General features: G+C 45.5%; 1 protein-coding gene and 1 pseudogene across 1 annotated transcript in view; both read right to left on the reverse strand.

Annotated features, from left to right (window-relative positions):
• LOC139182031 (ATP-binding cassette sub-family C member 4-like) overlaps window positions 1–25,666 on the reverse strand; it is a 404,344-nt gene that overhangs the window by 196,925 nt on the left and 181,753 nt on the right. The window lies entirely within an intron of this gene.
• LOC139182036 (NADH dehydrogenase [ubiquinone] flavoprotein 3, mitochondrial pseudogene) lies at window positions 16,322–17,081 on the reverse strand (annotated as a pseudogene).

Here is a 25,666-nt window from a genome sequence, read left to right on the forward strand (position 1 = left end):
CCTTGGATAAAGGTCAGTGATTAGAGAAAGCTGGCCATTTCTAAGGTTCCCAGGAAGAAGATATAAACCCTGGCCACTCCCCCCCACTCAGGAGAAGGGAGTGAGTGAACCACTGAGGCTCTTCAAGGTCACCCCATTTACACTATGGCAGGTGAAACTTCATCTCAAAGAGAAGCCCTGATGACCTGGGGTGGTGGTCTCTGTGTCTCTGGTCCAGGAAGAGCTTTCAGGCTCCTCTTCTCCACCCTGAGGGCCCCGGGCAGGCAGAGACTTATTCTCCGCAACCAAGTTCCCCATGGAGGTACACATAGGGGCCAGGCTTGCTGGGCGTTCCCTGGCTGTTCTGTTCTAATTAGGGGTGACCTGCATGTGCTCCAGGTTGAACATTAGCCTGGTACTTGTTTCCTCAGCATTATGATCACTCCTGAATTCTCACAGGACAGAGGTTTCACACTTTGAAATCCTAACCCCAAAAGCCTTGCCCTGGACTGGCATCATCTTGCCTCTTCCCACTGGTGCTGCCAGGAGGGTTTGCACTGTTGTTGGTTACAGCACTGTCTGGGAACCATGGGTAACCCCTGAGTCATCCTGTGCACCAGAGGAATTAAAAGAGGGCAGGAGGTCACAGAGTAAATGTGTTCACGTTTTAGAGAATCCTGAGTTGAGTTTAGATCTTCCACTATCTAAAATTATCACCACTTCAGAATGGTAATGAGGGCAAGGTTAAAGGGCTCCTGGTCCATCTGAATACAGCATGATGTTGCTTCTGGCATCAACATCCTAGTCAAATTTGGCATCCAGGGGACATGGACACCTGAACTCTACCCTCATTTATGATCTCAAATCTGACCTCCTGCTCCAGGAAGTTCTTGGCATCCTATTTATTATCTTTAGACAAAGTTCAGGATTCATGTGTCTGAAACCATGAATACAAAGCTCTAAAGACAAGCCTTTCTGACCCTAGATGACCTCTCATCTAGGGTCAAATGAACAAAGATGAACAGGCTTGTAGGTCAGAGAGCCCAAAGTGGAACCTCAATTTGTTCTTTATGCTTTCTTTTTTTAAAGTTTTATTTTATTTTTAAACTTTACAATATTGTATTGGTTCTGCCATATATCGAAATGAATCCGCCACAGGCATACACGTGTTCCCCATTCTGAACCTTCCTCCGTCCTCCCTCCCCATACCATCCCTCTGGGTCGTCCCAGTGCACCAGCCCCAAGCATCCTGTATCGTGCATCGAACCTGGATTGGCGACTCATTTCATATATGATATTATACATATTTCAATGCCATTCTCCCAAATCATCTCACCCTCTCCCTCTCCCACAGAGTCCAAAAGACTGTTCTATACATCAGTGTCTCTTTTGTTGTCTCATATACAGGGTTATTGTTACCATCTTTCTAAATTTCATATATATGCGTTAGTATACTGTATTGGTGTTTTTCTTTCTGGCTTACTTCACTCTGTATAATAGGCTCCAGTTTCATCCACCTCATTAGAACTGATTCAAATGTATTCTGTTTAATGGCTGAGTAATACTCCGTTGTGTATATGTACCACAGCTTTCTTATCCTCTGTGATCACAGACATCCTATGTAACTACTTCGACTTAGAGTCCTCTCTTCTCAAATAGTGGTAATATGAAACCTACAACTTCATTGAGTTAGGTTAAAAGGAATAAACGTGATATTACACATACAGTGCTCATAGCAGTTCCTGATACATAACTAATTTTGAGTACTTACTATTGTTACTCAGTTCAGTTCAGTCACTCAGTCGTGTCTGACTTTTTGCGACCTCATGAATCGCAGCATGCCAGGCCTCCCTGTCCATCGCCATCTCCCGGAGTTCATTCAAACTCATGTCCATAGAGTCGGTGATGCCATCCAGCCATCTCATCCTCTGTCGTCCCCTTTTCCTCCTGCCCCCAATCCCTCCCAGCATCAGAGTCTTTTCCAATGAGTCAACTCTTGGCATGAGGTGGCCAAAGTACTGGAGTTTCAGCTTTAGCATCATTCCTTCCAAAGAACACTCAGGGCTTATCTCCTTCAGAATGGACTGGTTGGATCCCCTTGCAGTCCAAGGGACTTTCAAGAGTCTTCTCCAACACCACAGTTCATAAGGATCAATTCTTCAGTGCTCAGCTTTCTTTACAGTCCAACTCTCACATCCATACAATGACCACTATTGTTCCCACTGCACTACTAATAGTATTGTTGTTGCCACCACCATGACTACTGAGTATGAGCGCCTCTTACTGCTACTAGAACTTCTAGTACTACAGAGGATGAGCTCCCTTGTTTTCAAGGTCCTCTACTCCCCACTTCTCTGCCATGACCGCCCAACAACCAGCCTCCTGAAAGAGGGGCCCGGGGCTGTACCAACTGACAACTGACACAGCCCCCAAGCCTGGCCTTCCTGGATCCCCAGCAGGGAGTGTTACTAGGGCTGGACAACTTTGAAATCAACAGTCCACCCCACCATTCACAAGGCACTTCAATATCTCAGTGGTCAGAGCCTTGTCTAAAGTGGCACTCTGCCACACACACCTGTTCCCACCTTCTGGCACAATGGTCAACCCACCTTTGTCATCAACGAGAACTCCATCTCCCAGGACCACCCAGTCCCCTGGGAACTGACAGATTCTCTGTCTCTCCAGTTGTGTGGGGTGGACTTCACCTGCCCAGCTGCCCACTGCCTGCAGTGCCCTTTAGTAAACACAGCCTTTAAACAAGAGCCATGCCACCCACCTTAAACCACCTTGCCCACCCACCTTACCCCCAACACAATGGACTGATGACAACTCACACCTTCTCCATCTAAAACACCCCTTTCACAGAAACTGCATCTTCCATCCCTCCTACTCTCACACACTCACAGCCCACCCATGGCCCTAAGGCAGTGCTAAGGGACCACGGAGAGCATCAGCCACACAGTGGGGTCTGCAGCAGACCTCCAGAAGGCTCAGCCAGAACAGGGGTGCTGACAGCACTGTGTCCCCAGGTGGATGTGTCTCACTGCGGGGTCTTGACCCAGGATCTTCAGGGTCATGGAGGTCATTGACCTCATGGCTTTCTGTCTCTGGTTTTCTCCTGCAGATCCCCTCCTACACCTTCTGCCAGTGCCAGGATACCAAGACTCTCCTCTCAACCGGCAATCCATCCCTACAGTCAGGACTGAAACCAGCATAGATGGTGCATGGATTCTCCATAATTCATGGTGAAGCTGGAGCTCCTCCCCACGGGGGTCTCTGACCTGGGTGACCTGACCCATGGGGAGGGAGTAGCTCAGGGAAGGGTGTGCTCTTGAAGCTCTGGCATCTCCTGCCCAGATGCAGGGCCCAAGGTCTTATTCCACTGGAAAGGGAGAGACAATGATCCCTTCTTAGCAAAGCATTTATCAGATGTGTCCTGGGCAAGTTAACAATTACTTGCTGAGTGACTATAAAATGTCTTACGTTTTGGGCTCAGGTCCAGGTTTACTTCCTCCAAACCAGGAAGCACGTATTCCTTGAGGTTGTAGGATCTTCTCTTTCTCAAGGATCACTTTTAGCATTTATATCATTTACTGAACACTAACAATGTCCTGCTGCTGCTGCTGCTCAGTTGCTTCAGTCGTGTCCGCCTCTGTGTGATCCCATAGACGGCAGCCCACCAGGCTCCCCAGTCCCTGGGATTCTCCAGGCAGGAACACTGGAGTGGGTTGCCATTTCCTTCTCCAATGCGTGAAAGTGAAAAGTGAAAGTGAAGTTGCTCAGTTGTATCCGACTAGTAGCAACCCCATGGACTGCAGCCTACCAAGCTCCTCCATCCATGAGATTTTCCAGGCAAGAGTACTGGAGTGGCTTGCCATTGCCTTCTCCATATGGTATAAAATGTCAGTGCCATCCTTCTACAATACTATGCTTTAATTGGTTAAAAGAAAAACATTGGCTTGGCAAAAAGTTCATTCAAGTTTTCCCATAAGCTGAAAGAATTTTTTGGCCAACCCAACTGTAATCCCCTGGAGCATTTGTCTTTAAGCACCTGTCCATTCTAAAAGTAAATACAACCACTGAACTACATCGTGATTCACAGACAAGTTTTAACTTCAGACCTTAAACCACTGTCCTCTCTCCCCACCATCTCATCCATCTCAGTGCTAATCTGCACACACTGAGAAGCAATGCACAGTATGGAAAAGCTTTTACCTCAAGAAACGTAAGTAGTCCCAGAATGAAATAGAATTTCCAGTAACACTTGATGATTGCTTTCTTTAAAGAAGGCTCCCGTGCATCTTTCTTGGCTCTCAAAACTTCTCGATCCCAGTACCTGTGATGAGAAACAAAGCATAGTGAAGAAGAGCCCTGATCAGGTAAAACGGGGGCAGGCGGAGCAGAAGACGAGCCTTCACTACAGGGTGCTCTGTGGCTGCCCCATAGATGCTGGCTAATGGGTCACAGGGCACCTGAAGGATGAGCCGTGTAGACTGAAGCACCTGAAAAAGTACAAGACCAGGCCTTGAGGGAGAAGTCTTAGTCTCAGAAAACAAGTTCCTGCCAAGCTTTGCTGGACTCACAATTCATGAGCAGCTCAGGAGGGCAGACTCCCTCCTCCAGGGACCCCACCTCCGGGGACAGAGCTCGGCCTCCAGGACCGTGGCTACGGACTCCCTCCATGCCCACAGATGTACAGGGAACACGGGCTCCCCCAGCTTCCAAAGTGGGTTGAGCCCGGAGTCAGCCTGAGGGGGTGAGCATGCAGTGTCAGGGGAGCAGGCTCAGAAGAACCCAGAGGAAGCAAAGCCTCCCCCACACCTTTAGCCCCATGTGGAAATTCTCACTCTCCCTCCCCTTCTCCCTGATGTCTGTGCTCACCCTTGCAGCTCTTCTCCAAGGTGCTGGGAGCGATCTTCTGGAAGCACTGAGTACAAATCATCTGGTTTTAATTTCCGTTCGTAACCAATTTTAAACAAGGGGTTTAGCCACCTGTTAAAAATTAAAAGGACAGTGACATATATCTAAATTTCATAGCTCTAATTAGAATCCTACAGTGATGGGCTTTGTTAAAAAAAAAAAACAACAACTATATTTTAAATATATAGATATGGTGGAATAATTGGACACGTGTTTACACACTCACACACACATACATACACATTCCCTAACTCTGTAGGCTGAGAGGCCCCGGAAGCAATGACACATTGTTAGCAAAGAGCATGCTAGCCCCCCGATCTTGGGGTTTTGTTTAACATACACAATTACAATTTTTTTCTTGTGGGAAGGACTCTTAAGGTCTCCTCTCTTATCAGCTTTCAAATATTCAATACAGTAGGATTAACTATAGTCACCAGACTGGACATTACACCTTCATGAAAGTGAAAGTCGCTCAGTCATGTCCGACTCTGCAACCCCATGGACTATACAGTTCATGGAATTCTCCAGGCCAGAATACTGGGGTGGGTAGCCATTCCCTTCTCCAGGGGATCTTCCCAACCCAGGGATCAGACCCAGGTCTCTCGCATTGCAGGCAGCAATTCCACAAACTGTATAGTCCATGGGGTCACAAAGAGTTGAACATGACCGAGGGACTTTCACTTTCACGAGGATGTAATATGCAGTCTGGTGACTATAGTTAATCCTACTGTATAACTTATTTTATAATGGAAGTTTGTGTCCTTTGGCCCCCTTCATCCAGGTCTTGGCTTTGTAATATCCTTCTTGCCTAAAAGGAACCAACTGAAGAAATGACTGGTTCCAAGGTTGAGGCTGTGTGTGTCAGCACTGATAATTCTGGTTTTTTCACTGTAATATAAGTGCCTGACATGAAGCTTTAGAGATATCCATGTCAAAGACATCCATCTCCAGTGAACACGTGACAGCTACATGATGAGATAAAGAGCCAGGCCACCCCACCCGTGAAGTTCCCGCTTTAGAAAGCTCTGGTTGACCTGATAACAGACCATCTCACTGACTGTTTGCTTCTCCCTTCCAGCACTTTAATTCCCACTCTTATTTTTTAAATACATCAATAAAGAGTGAAACTTTAAAATCATAGACACACCACCCTCAACCCCAAAAAGGCAGAACCCCAAGTCCAAGCTTGCCCATGAGCTCTCTCTTTCCACCCAGGACCTCGCTGTGTCACCCCTGGGGTGCCTTGTATCCTACGGGGCATGTGAGTGATACACCTTGGCATTTCAAAGTTCCCTGATGGTTGTCGCTGAGATGTATCTCACAATCCTAAGAACCAGAAGGGCCGATCCAGCCACAACACAGACTGCAAAAGGAGAATTTCTGTGGGGGCTTCTCATAACTAGTATGAGTCCTGGTGAGCAGAGTCCCAGGCAATCCCGGCAAAAGCCTCACCATCTACAGGCCAAGACCAACAGGCAGACAAAGTCCAAGATGGGTCTGAGACTTCTTGTGCCATAAAATAAGGAAGCGCTCAAGGATTCATGAGGATGTGTAGAAGGACAGAGAAGCTTGGATGGCTCTTGCTAGACAAATCTGGGATACTTTGAGCATCAAAACAAATAAATGGCAATTAACCTTAATCCAGTAAATAATGAAAGAATCCATGAATCCTTAGTGCTACATAAACAGGAGAGAAAGTAAAACTCTTGCAAACAAATGCAAACAAACATAAAAGGAGTAATCAGTTACTTTTAAGTTGTGTACATAACTGAAAATGTACTATACTAATTTTTAAATTGTTTTGTGATTCAATCTGTAAACTATGTATCCCAAGATATGTCTGCTCCATACAGATGCTTAGTCCCTTGTGCAAATCAACTGCTGGTCCAAAAGACTGCTGAAATTTTATATGCTTACTGATATTTTACACTTTTTTATCCTGCATGTCCTGCAACCTTATAAGTCTGCACAATAAAAATGTTTAACAATTCAGAAAAAAAAGGAACAATCAAGTCAGAAAATCATCAATGGAAATTAAAAATAGTGTGTGAAAGCTTGAAGCAGAGATATTTACATAATCTCAAATTATCTCTCTGCAATTATTTATTATAAAGGGAAAAAAACAGTAACTGTACAGATGATCCCACCAAAAAACTTATTCAGATCGATTATGCATTATTTAAATGATAATAGCATTCAGAGGCAGTCCATTGGTAAACACCATTTTACTGATGTGCCAGGGTAAGGAAATTTCCAAGGCCAGACAATGATAACCCATGGATAGAGATCAAATCAGTCAGTCCTAAAGAAATCAACTCTGATTATTCATTGGAAGGCCTGATCCTGAAGTTCCAATACTTTGGCCAACCTGATGCAAAGAGCTGACTGATCGGAAAAGACCCAGATTCTGGGAAAGATTGAAGGCAAAAGGAGAAGAGGGCAGCAGAAGATGAGATGGTTAGATAACATCACCGACTCAATGGACATGAAATTGAGCAAACTATGGGAGAGAGTAAAGGACAAGGAAGCCTGGTGTGCTGGTCCATGGGGTCATAAAGTTGGACATGGCTGAACGACTGAATAACAACGACAGAGATCGCATTTCTTCTATCCTGTTATTCCTAGGACAACATGGGTATAGATGCTTAAGAACTATTTGTTGAACATATGAATATCCATGACTCATTAAAGAAGTGATAAGATAGACTGAACTTCAGATTTTACTAATCCAGGTACCTTGGCACCTCTAAAGAGCCCTGGTCCAGGAGTCAGAAGACTGAACTCTAGTCCCAGCAACGGTGCTGAGCACCCAGGGCCTCAGCTGTCCTCTGCTCCACGTCTCCACTCCAGTTCAGCAGCTCCATGACCTTTAACATCTCTAGGTCTCAGTTTCCTTCCGAAACAATGGTGCACATCTAGGAGCTTTACCACTGAGCAGGTTTGACACAAGTTGGGTGATTTATTCCACACTTGTCCCCTATATAAAATGTCCCCTATATAAAATGCTCAGGGAATTAACACTGGGACTTACCCAGATGATGACACCCTGCCCCCAAAGTGAAAGCATTAGTCACTCAGTTGTGTCCAACTCTTTGCAACCCCATGATCTGTCCACAGAATTCTCTAGGCAAGAATACTGGAGTGGGTAGCCATTCCCTTCTCCAGGGGATCTTCTCAACCCAGGGATTGAATCAGGTTCTCCTGCATTACAGACAGACTTTTTACCATCTGAGCTACAAGGGAAGCCCATAAAAGACCCTCTTTAAAATTCTGCTTGAGGAGGAAAAGATGCTCAACATTAAAATATCTTTGGATCCTGCTTCCTTAACTTTTGATGGTTAACATTTATTTATAGCATTAAATAATGTTCAAAATGTGGCATTTATTTTTTAATTAAATTTTTTTATTTTGTAAAGGAGTATATTCAACTGACAACATGGTAGTTTCAGGAGGACAGCAAAGGGACTGAGCCATACATACACATGTATCCATTCTCCCCCAAACCCCACTCCCATCCAGGCTGCCACATAACATTGAGCGGAGTTCCCTGTGTGATACAGTAGGTCTTTGCTGGTTATCCATCCTAAATACATCAGTGTGTACACGTCCCTACCAAACTCCCAAACTATCCCTTTCCCCCATCACTCTCCTTGGCAACCACAAATTCATTCTCCAAAGTCTGAGAGTCTCTTTCTGTCAAAATCGGTATTTAATTGAAATGTATGAAGTCTCTCACTTTTGTTTAATACAGTTTATTGCTAATCAAGATGTGATACATATCTATGACCATATATTTTGGTGCATCTTTCCTTTTTCCAAATTCCCAGGAGTAGAAAAATTAGTGAAAGGCTGAACTGTTTTCCATTAGGTTCAGACCAATTTGCCCTCTTAACAGCTGTTTGTGAGCTTATTTCATTGTCAGCTTTGAATACCTGAACTACATTTTTTCTGGGCCTAAATTTAAAAATAATTCAAACAGCTTTAATTTGAATTTATTTGATTTATGCATGCTCAGTCACTCAGTCTTGTTCGACTCTTTGCAACCCCACAGTCTACCATTTTACAACCCCAGTCCTGTTCAACTCTTTGCAACCCCATGAACTGTACTGTCGGGCTCCTCTGTCCATGGGATTTTCCAGGCAAGAATACTAGGGTGGGTTGCTATTTGACTTGTAGAGATGGAACACTTTTTATGTCTATTGATCATTTACTTGTCTTTTTCAAATGTCTATAACACATTTTTTTTTCCTATAGAGCTTTTATATTTTTGAAATAACTTGTAATAGTGCATATATTTTTTTTTCAGATTTTAATGTTTCTTTACAGGTTTTAAATTATATATCATTAATTAAAATTGAGCCTTTCAAATTCTCCTGTTGCTTTTGTAGTATGTCTTTTAAAAACCCAAACATCATCTAAATCTATGTGCTTTATTTTCGCTTTTTTCTTATTTTATTTCTTTTTTTTTTAATTTTATTTTATTTTTAAACTTTACAATATTGTATTAGTTTTGCCAAATATCGAAATGAATCCGCCACAGGTATACCTGTGTTCCCCATCCTGAACCCTCCTCCCTCCTCCTTCCCCATACCATCCCTCTGGGTTGTCCCAGTGCACCAGCCCCAAGCATCCAGTATCGTGCATCGAACCTGGACTGGCGACTCATTTCATACATGATATTATACATGTTTCAATGCCATTCTCCCAAATCTCCCCATCCTCTCCCTCTCCCACAGAGTCCATAAGACTGTTCTATACATCAGTGTCTCTTTTGCTGTCTCGTACACCGGGTTATTGTTACCATCTTTCTAAATTCCATATATATGCGTTAGTATACTGTATTTATGTTTTTCCTTCTGGCTTACTTCACTCTGTATAATAGGCTCCAGTTTCATCCACCTCATTAGAACTGATTCAAATGTATTCTTTTCAATGGCTGAGTAATACTCCATTGTGTATATGTACCACAGCTTTCTTATCCATTCATCTGCTGATGGGCATCTAGGTTGCTTCCATGTCCTGGCTATTATAAACAGTGCTGCGATGAACATTGGGGTACACGTGTCTCTTTCCCTTCTGGTTTCCTCAGTGTGTATGCCCAGCAGTGGGATTGCTGGATCATAAGGCAGTTCTATTTCCAGTTTTTAAAGGAATCTCCACACTGTTCTCCATAGTGGCTGTACTAGTTTGCAAACTTAAAAGCTTCTGCACAACAAAGGAAACTATTAACAAGGTGAAAAGGCAGCCTTCAGAATGGGAGAAAATAATAGCAAATGAAGCAATGGACAAACAACTAATCTCAAAAAATATACAAGCAACTCCTACAGCTCAACTCCAGAAAAATAAATGACCCAATCAAAAAATGGGCCAAAGAACTAAATAGACATTTCTCCAAAGAAGACATACAGATGGCTAACAAACACATGAAAAGATGCTCAACATCACTCATTATCATAGAAATGAAAATCAAAACCACTATGAGGTACCATTTCACACCAGTCAGAATGGCTGCAATCCAAAAGTCTAAAAGCAGTAAATGCTGGAGAGGGTGTGGAGAAAAGGGAACTCTCTTACACTGCTGGTGGGAATGCAAACTTATTTTATTTCTAACAGTAAAGGCAGCTAGAACTTTTTTAGTTTTTGATATAGGATAGGCCCCATTTTTTTCCTAAAACAGTCCATTTTCCCATTGTGGTTTATTGAGTATTTCTTATTCCTCACTATTGGAAATAAGAAGTACAGTTAATGAACCGTGTCCAGCTGGGAATGGACTGTCCAGCCTGCTGAGACTTTCCCTGGCGATGGCCCCAGTGTCCTCACTGCAGCCTCTGGGATGAGCTCTGCATTTCTCTCCTCCCTCATCCCAGAGGCCAGCAGGTTGGGGGTGAGTGCAGGACCTGTCCCCAGAGATAAGGGTGGTGTAGTATCTTGGACTACATGCACTTGGCCCATCAGGAGCTGTTAAATTCTTGTTCCCTGACACTGGCCATGTCTCAGTGAGTGAACTGTCCCCTTGCAAAAGGAGTGTGGATGCGAAGACTGTCATTGATGTCAAGACAGACTCTCTGGAGATAATTTTCAGAGAAGCTGATGACATGAGGTGGGATGTGAACTCGCCAAGGGCTGAGATGGTTTAGGGAGGTTGGGCCTGTTAGGCCCTCAGTAACTAGCAATTGTGAATAGATAGAAATGTTTAATTTCAAACTAGGATTCTTTGCACTATTTTTAGAATACCAGTTGTTATTCTTCATTAACAGTCAGAAACCCACATGTTGTAGATGGAAGCTGGGTGAGCTTTCCAGGGCTCTTTCTCTGACCTTGATCTGTTCCCAGTGAGTGTTTACTTTGATGAGTTTTGGTAATTTTATACAATAACCACAGCCTCAAGCAAGAAGTAGAACATTCTAAAGGTATAGTCAAATTTATTGGTATGTCCTTACAGCAAAATAAACTGCCTAACAAATTTAAATTTATCTCCTGTAGTTTATTCTTGGTTTTTTTGGTCTTTATAGTTCTGCATCTGATCAGCCTGAGACTAGTGTCCTTTAAGAGGTATCAAGTGGATAATTTGCCATTCAGAGTCTTCCATGGGTCCCCCAGTGTGTTGATTCCTACCCTCTGTTGACCTGAAACAGACAGACTGCAAAATATTTCCCCAGCAAAGATGGGCTTATCCAGAATCAGCAGAGAATTGCAGTTTGAGGTCTGCATTTGTGGAGAGCCAAGTGTAAGTCCCCAAAGTGCCAGGGCTGGAGAGCACTTTTATAGACGGGAAGAGGAGGTTTGAAGGGCTCTTACAGAGTCCATGGCTTTTCATTGCCTGCGTCCTTGCTAGGAAAGGACAGCAGTCCTTCTTCTTCCTGTTGGTGCTGTTGTTGTAACCTCATGTATCAAACTTTCAGAGGCTTTCTACTGGGGACCCTGGGATTACTCAAGCGCTCTGTGGTGGTGATGACTGCTGTTTGTCTGGGGGCGCTTGTCCTGTTCAGAGCATCACTGACCCTCTCAGCATCCCAGGGAGGTGTTCTCTCCAGGTCTTCTCCCCACTTTCCCGAGGCCAATACTTAGAGGTACTAGCCACTAATCAGGAAGTGGCAAAGTCTAGACTCTAACACAGGAACACTTCCAAATGAGGCACATCAGGTGCCATTTTTTTTCTCATTAAATTTGTCAAAACTGTGGGAAATGCACACGACATAAAGTTTACCATCTTGATGATTTTTCAAGCACGCGGCTCATTATTGTTACCTATCTTAACATTACTATGCAACCAGTTTCCAGCACTCTCTTCCTCCTGCACTGTTGTGCCATCAAACACTAACTCCCCACTTCCCTTGCCCCCAGCCCCTGGCAACCACAAGGCCACTTTGTTTCTCTTTAAATTTGACTGCTCTGAGGACTTCATGTAAATCAAATCATAAAATATTTGTCCTTTGTGATGCACCATTTTACAACCCCACCGTCCGTGTGCAGGATTCTAGTTTCTTCACATCCTTGCCAACACTATTTTTTCTTCCTTTTTTTCCCCATGGGAGCCCTCCTAATATGTATGAGCTGGTGTCTCATTGTGGTGCATAACTAACATAACAGGGTTAAGCAACTATATGCCAACAAAAATTAATTCTAAAAAATCATGAGCTATAATTTTGACTAAAAAAAAAACTGTGCATGTGCAGATATGCCAAGATTTCTAGGGTAAAGACTAAGAAATAACCAAAATATCCGCAAGTAGACCTGGCTAAAAAAAAAAAAAATCCTTATTCCTTTCTTCTTCTGTGTGCTCAGTCATGTCCAACTCTTTGTGACCCGATGGACTATAGCCCACCAGGCTCCTCTGTCCATGGGATTCTCCAGGCAACAATATTGGAGTGGGTTGTCATTTCTTACACCAGGGGATCTTCCTAACCCAGGGGTCAAACCCACCTCTCTTGACTCTCCTGCACTGGCAGACGGATTCTTTACCCCTGTGCCACCTATCTGGGAGGCCCTTCTTCTTCTGTAGTTTTAATATTTTTATATAAATAGAAAAAATATATATTCTTTTCTAAATTTCACAGAATATTCTCAGAATAGCAGTTACATACAGGGCAACACAGCCTCAGGAGCCAGACTCCTGGTTTGGGATCCAACTTTCGCTATTAAGCTGTGTGATGCAGGCAAGTTACTCAAACTCTTGGAATTTGGGGGAGAATGGATACATGTATAGGTATGACTGAATCCCTTTCCTGTCCACATGAGACTATCACAACATTATAAATTGGCTGTACTCCAATATAAAATTAAAAGTTTTTAAAAAATTACTCATCCTCTCTGCTTCAGTGACTTCACACGTAAAATAAGAGGTTAGAGCTCCTTCCAGTTCAGCAGGAAAATTGGAAATGGGTGTCTACCCAAACCAATGAGAAGTCCTCACCTCACCATCTCATTTGCATACACACACATTTTGAAAATCCACAAACAGAACATCCCTGGAGAGTTCCTTGCCCTGCCTGAGGTTAAGGGGAGGTGTCTCTACTTCAGTATCATTTACAGTTGTTGCTATTTAGTCACTCAGTCATGTCCAACTCTTTTGCAACCTCATGGACTGTAGCCTGCCAGGCTCCTCTGTCCATGGGATTTCCCAGGGAAGAATACTGGAGCAGATTGCCATTGCCTCCTCCAGGGGATCTTCCTCACCTAGGGATCAAATCCATGTCACCTGGTCTCCTGCTATTGTAGCAGATTCTTTACCACTAAGCCAATAGGGAAACCTACACCCATATTTTTCCTTCTTGTCCCTCTTTCCTTAAGGGCCATGAAAAACCCAAGAGATGTAGATACACACACTGAATACACCACCATCAGAATAAGCATAGAAGCTTCGGTTTCCTGGGGCTCCCCAAGGCCTTCCCATATGAAAAAAAGGAAATGTCAGAATTTGTGAGAAAGATGAATGATTTAGGGTCCAGAAATGAAAGATATAATAATCACCCAAGTGTGATTAAACCCAGAGTTTGAGGCCCATCTAGTTAGTGGTCCCAGCTACTGGATGGAAAACTTTAGTTGACAGCTTCATCTCTCGGAGTCCCTTCTCATCTGTGTGTTTCCTCCCAGCTCAGGGACCCTTCAGTGTTTTCAGGACCAAAGGACTCCTGGGCAGGACCACCTGCATCAAGACCTTGCACTGCTTCTGGAAAGGCTAGAGATGCAGATAAGACCCCACAGGCTTCAGGGACCCCATCCCCAAGGTGACTCTCAAAGGTGGAAGTGGAAATATTCACAGTAAGGAAAGGGACTGGTCAAATCCATACTCCAGTCCTCAGTGTATCCCAGGTAAAATTAAAATAGGTTCAAGAATTGTGTCCCCATTCATTAAACGGTGGTGATTCAGGTGGTAAAAGCATCTGCCTACAATGCAGTAGACCCAGGTTAGATCCCTGGGTTGGGAATATCCCCTGGAGAAGGAAATGGCAATCCACTCCAGTACTCTTGCCTGGAGAATCCCATGGATGGAAGAGCCTGGTAGGCTACAATTCATGGGGTCGCAAAGAGTCGGACATGACTGAGCGACTTCACTTTCACTTTCATTAAATAAAAAACAATAGTGTTCTTACACACGTGAAATGTGTCACAACTAGATACCAGGATATACAGTGAGAGATGCACACGGAGAGAAAGAGGGAGGCAGGGAGACCTGGTCACAGACACAGGGACAAGGGAACCCAGTGCAGTTGGACTCAGCTGTCACCTAAGAAATATGGGGAAAGGTAGGGACATTACTGGAAGATGACAACAGGAGCAGAGCACTAACTAGATAAAGGAAGCGGCTCAGGGCTGTTTGCTTAGTGGGGAAAGGGTGCAAATTAGTTCCCTTTGAATCCGGAGTTTTCAAAGTCCCGTTGAATTCATAGTTCACTATGAATCTGGAGCTGTCTTGCGGAAGCCGACTAAGGATGGCATACGGGGGTCCAGTCCTTCTCCCGCTGGTGGTGACCAGCCCTGGGCAGCCTAGGTTCTCAGCCTCCCTGCCTCCTGCTCCCACTGCCCCTCCTGTTCCCTGGGACTAAGGAGGCTGGCGGGGCAGCGAGTTGCAAGGCAGGGAGACCCTGTGCCCCGCCACCAGGTCCCTCTTCCCGTTCCTGCTACCCCTTCCGGTCGCCTCACCCAGAGGGTGCAGACAGGGACCCCCGTGGCCGGCGTGGGGAGACCCCACCGCTACAAGCAGCCATCGGAAAGCAAAGCGCTCCCTCGCCCTGACCCTCGACCCTCAGCCCCTGCAAGGCTCAGCAGCGTCAGGCACTGGCCCTGAGGGGCGGGGTGTCTCAGCCCAGGCGGGGCTCACCAGGAGAACAGCCGGGAGCAGAAGTTCGCGTCCTGCAGCGGGTTGGCCTTCTCCTCTGGGGACACCGGCTGCATCTTGCTGGCCTGGACCAGCGCAAGCCAGGGGCGTGGGGTGGGGGCAGCGGGGGGCCACACGCAGGCGTGAAGCGAGGCCGCAGGCGCCGCTGATGGAGGTGGTGGGGGAACCGCAAGGCACAGGGCTCACGACCCCAGGCGCCCACGTTCCCTAACTGGGCTGCAAACTCTACCAAACTCTGAGCCCAGGCCCCCACCCAGAAGATGGAGAGGGAGGGGTAGGCTGCAGCATAAACGCCTCTCAGCTGTGGTGAAGACAGAGAAAGCTGGCAGAAGGAGATAGCAGCTCGCCCTCCCGGCACGCTGCCCTCATCAGGACAAAACAAGGGCGCTGTGGGAAGGTCTCCAACTGGAATGGAGCAGGATCCTGGGGGGCTTACCTGGGATAAACTACCCTCCCCGCCCAATCACGAGACACACTGAGCTAGTGGCCAATACTGGTCAGTGGAGGTGAGCACAGATGACAAGCACAAAGCTGCCAGGCTACTGAGATGACAGCCTCAGGCTCCCTGGTGTCTGTTCTACTGCTAGGCTGGCCCTGGAGGAATCCTGTTTTGATAAGAGGAGGGAAAAGGAAAGACCAAAACACGTTCTTCTTGTGGCATGAAGGACAGTTACTCAGCAGTGTACTGATGTACAAAGAAAAGTACATAAGAAAGAAGTCAAGGTTTACTTTATCTCTCAGCTAAATAAATTTTAAATGAGCTAATAAGCAGGTATACAAGAGGGAAATAAAGAACTTCCAACGTTTTCCCCATAATGAAGCCCGCATGAATATATATGAAGAAAAATGCATTCAAAAGTATTATTTCTGGAATGAATAAACAAAGTGTGGTATAAACATACAGTGGAGTATCATTCAGCCTTAAAAAGAAAGGAAATTCTGTCATGTGCTGCAGCATGGATGAGCCTCGAAGACTGTGAGGTTGTGACTTACAATTAGAATACTTATTTAGTCTTCATGCTGTTGCTGTTACAGAACTCCTAAAACCCTTAGGTGCTCTAAGAGTGAAAAAATATCTTTTTTTTTTTTTTGATCATAAAATGCCATAATTTATTATAATTTCTCTGCAGTGCAGTAGTTAGTTACAATGTAGACAACTCCTATATCTGATTCATCAAGAACTAGGTCTTATCAGAATGCCTGCTACACTCATCGACTCCACACTGGTGAACCAGAGAACACCAAGCTGACCGGGGCTCAGCACAGTGGAACCACACAGACGGAAGGCACCTCCGATTCTCTAATTGCGCGGATCTGTCCACTGAGCCATACTCTATCGTTAGAGAGAAATCCCCACAGCAGATGTCTCTAAACACATGGAGACTGAACCATCAGAGGGGTGCTGCTAATTCACTACTCGCTAGGATTCTACACGCTGGGTCTTGTGACCGCCGAGAGGACTGCAGGCAAGAATGCAGACAGACACAGCAAGGGTAATCTTTAAACTGGGCTCTTAGTGGCGGGGGGACTCCCGTCCTGAAGAGGGCTGGGGCATCCTGAACTTGGAGAGGTCCAGGTTTAGGTCTAAGAAGGTGTATGTGCTGTAGTCATGATGCTGAAGGTTCTTGTAGGTGGTGTTGTCAAACGGCTCTGTGGGAGCGGCCAACACAGGCTTCTTTGGTGGGCTCTGCTTCTTGGGGTTCGGTGGTAATCCCTTTTCATTCTTTCCTGATTCTGCAGAGAGAGAAACTGCAGGAGCAACTCCTCGAAACACGCCTGCTTCCAGAAGCACAGTCTTCAGCGCCCTGGCTCGTCCTTGCCGCAGCAGAAGCGAGGCCGCCATGGCTGTCGAAAAAATATCTTTTGATAATTGTAACAAGCCCCTTTCAACTACACCTGAGTTTTAGTGAATGCATCTGTTAGTCAGAAAAACCAACCACCTGATTAAAGGGTTGGCGCTTTCAGCCCCACCCCCCAAATCCAGGGAGAGGAGGGACTGGAAACAGTTCAACCACCGATGGCCAATGCTTTAATCAACCTTGCCTAAGTATGCTTCTATGAAGCCTCAATAAAAAACCAATAGGATGGGGTTCACAGAGCTTCCCAGCTGGTGAACATATGCAGGTGCTGGAAGGGTGACTAACCTGGAGAGGCCTGGAAGACCCTGCCCCTCCCCCTACCTTGCTCTCTGCATCTCTTCCATCTGGCTGTTCCTGACTTGAATCCTTTTATGATAAACTAGTGATCTAGTTGGAGAAGGCAATGGCACCCCACTCCAGTACTCTTGCCTGGAAAATCCCATGGATGGAGGAGCCTGGTAGGCTGCAGTCCATGCGGTCGCCAGAGTCGGACACGACTGAGCGACTTCACTTTCACTTTTCACTTTGATGCATTGGAGAAGGAAATGGCACCCCACTCCAGTGTTCTTTCCTGGAGAATCCCAGGGACGGGGGAGCCTGGCGGGCTGCCATCTATGGGGTCGCACAGAGTCAGACACGACTGAAGCGACTTAGCAGTAGCGGCAGCAGACTAGTGAAATTCATAGAAACATGAAGTAGAATGGTGTTTACTGGGCAGGGGGGATGGTGGGGAGTGTTTAATGGACACAGAGTTTCAGTTGGAAGGTGAAAAAGCTCTGGAGATGGACTGTGGTGATGATTGCACAGCAATGTGAATCTAATCAATGCCCACAATAGTACATTTTAAAATGGTTAAGATAGTTCACATGTGTTATGTATATTTTACCATGTAACGGAGGAGAGAATTCCTTTTTGTTTTACCCTTCTAGGTCCTCTGGCTGAGACCTGGGAAATTCAATTGATATAAGACAGATGAACAAGAGAAAAAGTTTATTAACCTGTGCAGCATGCACATGTATGCAAAAGTCTTTCATCATTCACAGACAGTTGTTGCTGTACTAAGATGTTTGTAAAAGTGCTTCATTTTCAAGAAGATCCATAGGAAGGACTTTTGACAAGTACAGATTTCTGATAAGTTTCAAATGAAGAGCTAAACTTTGTAAGAAATTATAGAGTCCTAATGGAAAACCTGATGCCTTCATAAAACCATTAACAAAAAGGACTAGTTGCTGAGTGAACTGGAGAATATGCTTATAAATTTTATTGTTTTTGTCTAAAATATTACTGGTTTAAGTTAGTGTTTTCCCAACATAAAAAAATCCTTTCCCTTAAGCTAATTATGACTTAAAACAATTTGGAAAATTACATCTTTGTAAGTAGAATTAAAACATTTGTCTTTTCTTTCTATCTGATCCCTCCAAAAACTGGAAACTCTTAGGTTCCCAGAAGCTGTGTCAGTTGCCTCATAACAGGGAGACTCTTCCACCTCTAGTTGAGTGACAATGTTCTCTGAACTCAGTTTCTCATCTGTAAAATGGGTATTTAAAAGCAATATCTGGGACTTCCCTGGTAGTCCAGTGGTTAAGAATCTGCCTTGAAATGCAAGGGAGTCAGTTTAATCCCTGGTCAAGGAACTCCGAACCCACATGCCAGCAGAGCAACTAAACCTGAGCACCACAGCTATTGAGCCTGCCCGCTGCTCCATATGAGAGAGTCCATGCACCACAACAAAAGATCTCGCATGACACAACATAGGTCCCAAGTGCCACAACAAATCAAAAAGTAAAAAACAAAAAGTAATAACTATCTCATGGAGTTATTGTTTATGTGAAAGTGCTTGTTGTAATTTCTGATGCAGAAGGGATGTTTGATAAGTGGAGGTTATTATAGCAAGATACTTTATCAGAATATTAAATTAATTGTCCTTCAGTTCGGTCGCTCAGTCATGTCCAACTCTTTGTGACTCCATGAATTGCAGCACGCCAGGCCTCCCTGTCCATCACCAACTCCTGGAGTTTACCCAAACTCATGTCCATTGAGTCAGTGATGCCATCCAACCATCTCATCCTCTGTTGTCCCCTTCTCCTCCGCCTTCAATCTTTCCCAGCACCAGGGTCTTTTCAAATGACGCAGCTCTTAGCATCATGCAGCCAAAATACTGGAGTTTCAGCTTCAACATCAGTCCTTCCAATGAACACTCAGGACTGATCTCCTTTAGGATGGACTGGTTGGATCTCCTTGCAGTCCAAGGGACTCTCAAGAGTCTCCTCCAACACCACAGTTCAAAAGCATCAATTCTTCTGTGCTCAGCTTTCTTTACAGTCCAACTCTCACATCCATACATGACCACTGGAAAAACCATAGCCCTGACTAGACGGACCTTTGTTGACAAAGTAATGTCTCTGCTTTTGAATATGCTGTCTAGGTTGGTCATAACTTTCCTTCCAAGGAGTAAGTAAATTGTCCTTTCTATGGTATAAATGTTTGTGATAAAGGAGTGAAAATGCAATTCTTGAGGTTATAGCTTAAAGGCCACTGGTGCTGGCATAAAGAGCACAGTTTTCAAGAAAACTTAATCAACTGAGTTTTCCTCCAGAGAAGAGAGACTGAAACCCAAGTCAGAGGAGAGCAAAGGTCTGGGGACAAGAGGCAGAGAGCGGGAATCCCTGTCCCCCGTGGTCACCATCCTCAACCTCCCAGGCAAGGACAAACTAGGGGGGTATCAGACATGATAGAACCCCCACCCCAAGTATGACTGGTGCCTTACCTCCTGCTAGAAGCCAGGTGAGTTGGCCGCTTTGCAGAAGAGATTCCCATACCATCATCTGTGTTACAAGTAAAAACTTGATTTCCCACATGGGGTCTGGAAAATTCAGAAAGTGGGAGGCAACAGGCTTACAGAGTCTGTGAGCCAGGATGAAAGAATGCCATAGAGGGAGATGAAGCATGTGCCATCCAGCTAGGGAGCAGATGAGAACCCAGTAACATCCTTCCTTAAAAATCCCACAGCAGAGTTGATTTTAAAAACAGAATACATTTTAAAAAAATATTTGCCCAGAAAAGTGGAAACCAGACTTTTGCTAAAGTTTAAGAAACAACACCAGGAGGATAAATAAGAACTGTTCCTCAAACTAGATTATCTGCTTTATCATCAGTTTCGATTTATAGTCCCTACTCTTCATCCTCCACGTTACAAGTGGTGCGGGAGAAGGAAATATCTCATCCTGGGAAGCGTGGGAGTACCAGGGACCAGCTTCCAAGTGAGGGTCTTTGGCTTCCTGCAGGAGAGAGTTGAAGAGGAAGCTGAAGTAGAGTGAAAATGGACTTATTCAGGGACACACACTCCATAGTCAGAATGTGGACCCTCTCAGAAGGTGAGAGGGCCCAGGGTATGGGGTTGTTAATTGTCATGGTCTGGGTAATTTCATATGATAATAAGTGGAACGAATATTCTTGCTATTCCAGGGAAGGAACAGGGATTTTCAAGAACTGAACCACTGCACACTTTTGAAATGGAGCAGGACCCTACGGTCCTTGCCCTCCATGTCCTCTGCCTGCCTTTTGTCTGTGGAAAATCTTTAGCCAAAAAATATGTTTAATCCCAGAAGTGAGAACATGTAGATACAAAGAAAAACAGTTAAAGGAGACCAAATAATAATAATATAGTCATTAAGCATAGTCAAGGACCTCTTAATTCCTTCTCAAGGGCTATAGATAGTATTCTGAGCCATATCCTGTGAGCTATCTTATGGGTACTGAAAACCCCTCCAGGTAAAGAGCCACATAATGACTGGACTGTAGCCATGACATAAACTGCCACAGTTCTGAGAAATGGGAACAAACCAACCCTGGAACTGAAGAGTAACTGTACTTAAAACAATTAAGATGACACTGGTCAGACCACCAATGACCAATTTCAAGATGACTGTCAGCGTTGACTCTGCTGTTTCTACACGTAACCCTCTCCCTCTGTCTATAAAAGTTCTTGTCCATTCATTGTCAAGGGAGGAGGAGTCAGCCTTTGTAGAGGTGCCCACTCTCCCCCCTCACCACATGCTGCTGCTGCTGCTGCTAAGTTGCTTCAGTCTTGTCTGACACTATGCAACCCCATAGACGGCAGCCCACCCGTCCCTCATCCCTGGGATTCTCCAGGCAAGAACACTGGAGTGGGTTGCCATTCACTTCTCCAATGCGTGGAAGTAAAAAGTCAAAATGAAGACGCTCAGTCGTGTCCAACTCATAGCAACCCCATGGACTGCAGTTCACCAGGCTCCTCCGCCCATGGGATTTTCCAGGCAAGAGTACATACTGGCATCCAAAATAAAGTAAATGTTCCTTTCCACCAACCTAGCCTCTTTATTGGCTTTTGAGTGGCGAGCAGCCAGACCCTCCCTTCAGTATCACTTTTTGGCCTTCTGTGGTCAGCCTTGGAACTATCACAGCACCAGTCATGGTGAGAGGGGAGTGAATTTTAGTGTTATAATGAAGGTGTAATGAGTTAGAGATCAGAGACCAGACCATGCTCAACACTATATTGATTTTAGCTGGTTCAAGCCAGTTTTTGTGAGATCCTGTTTTTCTCAATATCTGTATCCCCTTCTTTCCTGTCTCACAAGCATAGAAACACCGTTTCCACAGTGATGAGGCCTTCTTAGCCTCTCATCTGGGAATCCAGACCTGGTTCTCTGTGTACCCTGATGCCTAGGTCCTTCCCTTTCCTATTTAACTAATACCAGGTTGTCTTCCTCAGATGAAGGGCACCACGGATTCCCACTTATTTCAGAAGCAACATCAAGCCCCAGCCAAGAGGGAGTTACCTTATGGATTAAAAAAACAAAACTTATTATATCAATACCTTCCCTTTTGGATCTTCAGGCATAGAGGAGAAATCGGTCTCTTTCTCTTCATCAGGATTATCTCCACAGGTAACCAAGGAAACGGTCATTAAAGGTAAGGTGGGGCCCTTAATATTCAGGGAGGCTGGGCTGAGACAGAACAGTCACTGACAAAGCCCATCAACCATTCCCTGGGAGTAAAATAGAATCTGGATAATGAAATAAGGGCTACAAGGGCTTCCCTTGTAGCTCAGTCAGTAAAGAATCTGCCTGCAGTGCAGGAGACCTGGGTTTGATCCCTGGGTTGGGAAGATCCCCTGGAGAAGGAAATGGCAACCCACTCCAGTATCCTTGCCTGGAAAATCTCATGGATAGAGGAGCCTGGTAGGCTGCAGTCCATGGGGTCACAAAGAGTTGGGCATGACTGAGCGACTAATACTTACTTAATGAAATAAAGTGTTACCTTTTTTCTCTCCCTTTGTTGCTGAGTCGAGTTTCACTTGTTCACAGGGTGCCTCATGCAGAAACCTCAACCCGGCCCTTCAGACAAGACTCCCTGATGCAAAATGGCTGCACCAACACCTCAGCTCTGAGGGCCATGTGCAGAGATGCTGAGCCTGACACTATGCTCTGGAGCCACGGGCAGCACAGCTGAGCCTGTCCTGTGAGAATTGCCCATCCCCCAGCTGACAGGAATCACATACAGCAGTCCCAGGGGTTGTTTTAAGGGGAAAGCATGTCCTCTGGAGCACATTCTATGGGCACAAGCCATACCTGACAGAGGGGCTTCCCAGGTGTATCAGCAGTAAAAAATCTGCCTGATCCCTGGGTCAGGCAGATCCCCGGGAGCTGAAAATAACAACCCACTCCAGTATTCTTGCCTGGGAAATCCGACTGACAGAGGAGCCTGGCGGGCTGCAGTCCATGGGGTTGCAAAGAGTCAGACATTACTGAGTGACTCATACACACACACGCACAGCTGTCAAATGAAACCCCCTGGCCTTTGGGGTCTGACTAGGGAGAGTCAGTAATAAAACAGGAAGAAATCAAACTGTCTTCCGCTTTCCTGGTGGCTTAGACAGTGAAGAATCTGCCTACAATGGAGGAGACCAGGGTTTTTGACCCCTGGGTTGGGAAGGTCCCCTAGAGAAGGGAATAGGCAACCCACTCCAGTATTCTTATGTGGAGAATTCCATGGAATTCTGGTGGGCTATAGTCCATAGAATTGCAAAGAGTCAGACAAAACTGAGCAACTAACATTTTCTAGCAATGAAAGCAGTTGCCATTTGGGAAGAAATGAGATCTTATATTTCCAACAGAGGTTTTTGTTTGGCTGCTCTCTTGTGGGTTTTTTAAAGTGCTGATTCCTGCCTCCCCTCTCCCGAGATTCTGATTTTACTGAGATGAGGCTTCAGCACTGGGTTTACAGAGCTCCCTTGGTGATTTTACAAACCAGTGGCCTTTGCCACGTTGAAGTTATAAGGACTCTATCTGGACGAGGAACAAAGTAAACAAATTAGGTGATTCTGTAGGAGCAGAAAGGTGCATTTCTGTGTCTAGGGTGTAGATGAGGTGGGTGAGGTGGGGGCCTGTGACACCTCTTGCCCGCTGTGAGGTCTTCCTGGCCCCTCATTCCATGGCTTTTCCACGCTGGTCACCTGGATACATGATTCTTCTTCCCCCTGGTGGTGATTTTCAGTATAGCATGGTTGTCCCTGGAGGTTTCATACCAGCCCAGCCTAGTTGGGTATCCCTGGTGGCTCAGTGGTAAAGAATCTCCCTGCCAATACAGAAGCAGCAAGGTTCAGTCCCTGGTTCAGGAAGATCCCCTGGAGAAGGAAATGGCAACCCAATACTGCAGTATTCCATGGACAGAGGAGCCCACCAGGTTATAATCCACAGGGTCGCAAAGAGTCGAACATGACTAAGCACACGCACCCATGCAAGATTTATGGGCAGACACTGACAGTATCAATTCACTCATGTTATTAAAAGCTGATTACATAACAGTCTACAGTTTGTATGAGTGCCTCTCCAAGGGTTACACTACTATAGTTACTTCTTTTAAAAGATTCCCTGATGGCTCAGATGGTAGGGTCTGCCCACAATATGGGAGACCTGGGTTTGATCCCTCAGTTGGGAAGAACCTCTGGAGAAGGAAATGACAACCCACTCCAATATTCTTGCCTGGAAAATCCCATGGACGGAGAAGCCTTGCGGGCTAGAGTCCATAGCATTGCAAAGAGTCGGGACATGACCGAGTGACTTTACTTTCACTTCTGGAGCTTTCCTCATAGGTCAGCCAGTAAAGTATCTGCCTGCAAAGCAGGAAACCCGGGTTCCATCCCTGAGTCAGGAAGATCCCCTGGAGAAGGAAATGGCAACTTACTCCAATATTATTTCCTGGAGAACCCCATATGGACAAAGGTGCCTGGCAGGCTACAGTCGATGGGTTCACAAGTGTTGGACAAGACTCAGCAACTAAACCACCACAGTCTTAGTTCACAAACCTGAGCTTCACACATCTGAGTCCCAAGATGTGGCTTGCTGGGAGGGAAATCCTGGCAAATGTACAGGATGAACAGCTCTGCAGTAACTTTAGGAGTCACTCCTAGGCAGAGAAACTCGGCGCTCCAGGCCACTGGCCAAGCACAGGTCTGGCACATGTCTGTGACTGGAACCTTCCTGTGCCTGGGGTCTGAGGTGTGTGTATGTGTGCTTAGTCATGATGATTCTTTGGGACCCCATGGACAGAAGACGGGATTTCTGTCAGGAATACTGGAGTGTGTTGCCATATCCTCCTCCTGGCGACCTTCCTGACCCAGGAATGAAACTTGCCTCTGTTGGTTCTCCTGCAGTTGCAGGCAGATTCCTTACCACTAGCGCCCCCTGGAGGGCTTGAGGAAATTGGTCTTGATAAGACCGCTGGCTGATAGCCAGTGACAGGCGCTTCCCAGGTAAAGAGTCTCAGTGGTAAAGAATCTGCCAAAAAAAAAAAAAGAATCTGCCAATGCAGGAGACACAGGAGATGCAAGTTCCATGTCTGGATGGGGATGATGCCCTGGAGGAGGAAATGGCAACCCTCTAGTATTCTTGCCTGAAGAATCCCATGAACAGAGGTGGCTGGCAGGCTGTAGTCATAGGGTTGCAGAGTTGGACGTGACTGAGCACAGTCAGTGACAAGTGCCTATGGTATACAGCATCAAGTAGTGCAGAGGTGTAAGGTAATGAATGTCCCAGTAAACAGCTGCTGCTGCTGCTGCTAAGTCACGTCAGTCGTGTCCGACTCTGTGCGACCCCATAGACAGCAGTTCAACAGGCTCCGCCATCCCTGGGATTCTCCAGGCAAGAACACAGGAGTGGGTTGCCATTTCCTTCTCCAATGCATGAAAGTGAAAAGGGAAAGTGAAGTTGCTCGGTCATATCCGACTCTTCGTGACTCCATGGACTGTAGCCCACCAGGCTCCTCCATCCATGGGATTTTCCAGGCAAGAGTACTGGAGTGGGGTGCCATCGCCTTCTCCACAGTAAACAGCAGCTGCCCCTTATTGTATTGTGTGGCAGGATGTATTTTTATTTAACTATCACATTTAATTTGGGGGGGTATGTGAAAATTTATTACTATCATGCTTTCATCATCCAAATTCATGATCTTGGTCTTTCTTCTTGCATTTGTATAAGGCCAAAAGAGAGACACTAGCTACTTTGACAACCTAAAGCAAACTCCAGGAATG

Source organism: Bos indicus, unplaced genomic scaffold, assembly GCF_029378745.1.
Source record: "Bos indicus isolate NIAB-ARS_2022 breed Sahiwal x Tharparkar unplaced genomic scaffold, NIAB-ARS_B.indTharparkar_mat_pri_1.0 scaffold_64, whole genome shotgun sequence".
Lineage (NCBI taxonomy): Eukaryota > Metazoa > Chordata > Mammalia > Artiodactyla > Bovidae > Bos > Bos indicus.